Source organism: Leuciscus leuciscus (assembly GCF_965113295.1).
Source record: "Leuciscus leuciscus genome assembly, chromosome: 8".
Lineage (NCBI taxonomy): Eukaryota > Metazoa > Chordata > Actinopteri > Cypriniformes > Leuciscidae > Leuciscus > Leuciscus leuciscus.
Window position 1 is genome coordinate 13,892,724 of NC_138732.1, and position 3,809 is coordinate 13,896,532.

General features: G+C 47.4%; 1 long non-coding RNA gene across 1 annotated transcript; it reads right to left on the reverse strand.

Annotated features, from left to right (window-relative positions):
• Positions 1 to 1,680: 1,680 nt before the first annotated feature.
• Positions 1,681 to 3,434, reverse strand: LOC309504941. Its single transcript, XR_014208233.1, has 3 exons — positions 3,273 to 3,434; positions 2,867 to 3,204; positions 1,681 to 2,375 (listed from the first exon to the last, which is right to left on the reverse strand). It is a non-coding gene; the product is annotated as an uncharacterized lncRNA (long non-coding RNA).
• Positions 3,435 to 3,809: the final 375 nt, after the last annotated feature.

Genomic DNA, 3,809 nt, shown 5'->3' on the forward strand with positions numbered 1-3,809 from the left:
GGATTAAGGCTGATGACGCCAAAAGACCAGCTGCCAACCCAGTTTCTGGTGGCTCAAAAAGCACGGTTTCCCCAGCAAGGTATCCAGGGCAAGTGGCGGCCACAATTTTCATAGTGCCGCCTGGAATACGACACGCCCTACGGCCCCGCAAACGAACCTTGCCCATATAGCCATCCTGAGGGACACAGCTTACCTGGCGACAGTGTTGTAATGCCTGAAACACCGCGTTAGAGGCCCCCGACACGGGCGGTGTATCAAATAGGCCAGGGCCATGCTGCCCAAAGAGCTCCCGATAGCACCGGCTCAACACATTCATTCCCAGAATACCAGGTACTCGAGTACCGATGCCACCGGGAGGATCTCTGACCACCAATACGCCACACCGCGGAATCACCCGACCACAAAGCTCAACGTCCAGCTCAATATATCCCACATATGGTATCAATGACCCGTTAGCCGCATGGAGTTGTAACCACTGGCATGCCCTGAGACGATCCTGGCCCCATGGTGCAAACTGTTCCGAAAAACAGCCTTCTGTGATCGTGGACACCATGGAGCCAGTATCAATCAAACAGGGCACCTGTACCCCCCCCATACCGACAACGAGATGAGGACACGACGCCATTAAATGCGGCCGGGAGCCTGAAGTCCCTGAGTCACGACCTTCCCCATCCGAACAGTGACTCTGCAGTTCGGTGGGACCTAGTTTTCCGTCGGTTGAGAGCCAGTCCGCCCAGCCCTCATAGAAGGCGACTCACCACGGTTTAACGGAGGTGGGTGGATGCGTTCTCCATCACATTCACGGGCAAAATGGCCTGGTCTCTGACACCGATGACAGAGTAATGTATCCGTACGGCCAGGCCGACGACTTTGTTGGGGGTAGCGAATACCTGCGACACTCTGAGTGAGTTGATCTAACTGTAACTGCTGCGTTTTTAACATCTCACGTAACTCCCGCAACTCGGACTGAGAATTTCCCTGTACTCCATACTGAATGCCATAAGCCATCGGGACTGACTGACTCCTACCTCTCGCACCCCCTGGCATCCCCTCCCGCTCCCATCTAATCGCTTCCCCACGTACATCCAATAAAGTAGCGGTGTGCTGGCGGCGAACTAACTGCTTAAGTTCCCGGCGGAGAGCACTATCAGCGACATACTCAACAAACTGGTCACGCAACACAATTTCAGCGTTAGGGATAGCGTTGGGTGATTGCAGTTTAACCTTCTCCAGAAGAGACATCAAAGCAAGGGAAAACTCTAACAGAGATTCCCCCTCCTGTTGCCTCCTGGAGAAGAAAGCTTCTTGAAGTGCCACATACGATTGAGAGCAACCATACAACTCGCGCAAAATCCTAATAATCCTATCTGGATCTCCCCGGTCCTCACTAGGACGATGTCTAATCTCTTCCCGTGCTTCACCCTCCAAATGGTCAAAAAGAAAGAACGCTTTATCAATCTTTGATAAATAACGAGCACGCATGCAGGCCTCGGCCTCCTCCACCCACTCATCAATACCGGTGCCGGATCTGCCACAAAATTTTGGACACCGTCTGTCCCTAGGGACAAAAACAAAACGCTCCGGCACCACGGTATCGATTGACACTGGCTGGGGAGGGCCTGACACAGCCGCAGTGGCTACAACAGGAGTAGTGCTGGGGCCCGGTAACTCACCTGGGACCTGCTCACTCTCACGACGCAACCGATCATTGTCTGCTCTCAACTGTGCCACTAACTCTCGCAACTCCTGCATTTCCTCCTCCATGATCGTCAACTATACTCACCCTAAAAGAGAAAAAGCCACGAAAAAGTAATACAGTTTTGCGATGTATGCACACTGCTGTTTTGCCTATAGGAAAAAAACAAAAAAAATCAAAACAGACACAATTACACCCAAGTCTCACCTAAAAGTCCCTGCCCTACTAGGTAAATCCTGCCGACTACGCCAAAATGTGGCGTTATTATAAGCAAGAGATTTAGAAACCACGATAAGTTTGTACCAGACTACGCCACCCTGGTGGAGAACCAGGGAAATACCTCAACGGAGGACACACAGGTAAGTATTACTCACTGAGGGCAAAGACTTAAACCAGTGAGACCAGGGTCACAATACAAAATATATTTTATTGTATTTAAAACATCACACTTATTCTTAAAATCACATGGTATAGAACATTTCTCTTCAGAGCCAGGTTTCTCAGGGACAAGGCAGGCCGGGCGCAATCGAGAGGTCATCCAACCCTCCCTAAACTCACCCCAAATCAGACTGCAAAGCACTGCAAAGAAATCGTGTCAATGTAAATCACACACTGTGACATGCGTGCCTCTAGATCACGACAACCGGCCTCCCCTGCTCCACCACGACTACACTGGCTCCTGGAGACACACAAAAGATGGTCAATTGATTAAAGAACATTTATACCAAAACACACAATAACATACACAAAGGTGTCACATCAAAAGCACTCCAACCTCCTCACAAGTGAGGCTAACGAGGAGCAGTGCTTAGTTGGCGGAACAGAATCCAGCACCACACATAAATGAATTATGACACAAGAAAACCCGGATTAGTCTGAAATAATGTTAAGGAAAATCACTAGACATAATGACTACTAGTGATAGTTCACACGCCGTAGTTACAAAGTTAATACCACACAATGAGACAAAACAACTGTAACCCCAAAAAAACAAAAGAAACTATAAAGAATCAAAATAATAAACCACATAAGCAAAACAGCAGCGGCATCTCCTTAACGTCCTCCCACCAGATAGAGTTTACAGATGAGGAAGTGTCCTTTAAGTCATAAAACACTAAACGTTAGACTCGATCTATAACAGCTGAAATAAGAAGGGAATACGCTACTTACAATTTTAGATGACGTCACTCACGCGCTCCGTGTATGGTTACTCACAATGCTCGCATACCAATCTGCCAGTCAACACTCACACACCGTTAGCACGAGCAGTAAATCTCTTTCCCTTTAACCAAACAGGACACATTAAGTCTATGAAATCCCCAGGGAAAATGGGAAAGAGATACTTACGTTTAGATGAACAGATAAACACCGCCCAAATGCCCGATATATGGGTACTCAATCCGCCGCAGTTCAGTCCGCCGGCCAGCACACACACATTTGCTATGTTAGCTGAGACTGCATACAGCCACCATTCAATGCCTACACCACCAGTAATGCTACAAATCAAACTATAAATAATACAGATTACAAGAGAGCGATCCACACCATTACCAAAACACTGCTAGCCTTAACATACCTGGAGATAACCTGGAGTGGGACAGGAAATGCCAGGGGGGAGAAAGCCCGGAATCAGCAAGCCACGTAAACAGATGTCAAAATAAAGGTCTTTAAATACTCGCGCTGCTCTCACCTCATTGGTCCTCTCCCCATCCTCTAATAAACCAATAAACAAGCTCCTTTACCCTGCCACAACTGCATTAAATTTCCCAGGAACGAAGGGGTTACATAGCTATTTTGAAATAATTAAACCCACTTCATTGTTAATAGACAATCTCTCTCTCTCTCTCTCTCTCTCTCTCTCTCTCTCTTCAAATGTAACACTACACACTATATATCTCTGTGTCTGATTCAAAACAGGCAAATTGCTAGATCTAACAAGCCATAACTGACGAAAATAACCACCAATTTTTCTTTCCGGTCTGCAAACATCAATAACTGCTTGAAGTTGTAAATGTTGGCAAATGATCATGGTATAAGTGGGATAATCCACGGCTAGGTGTGCACCTCCGCTTCGTGTCAGGCGGTTATTTGCCTCCACGTCGTGCCTTAAAAT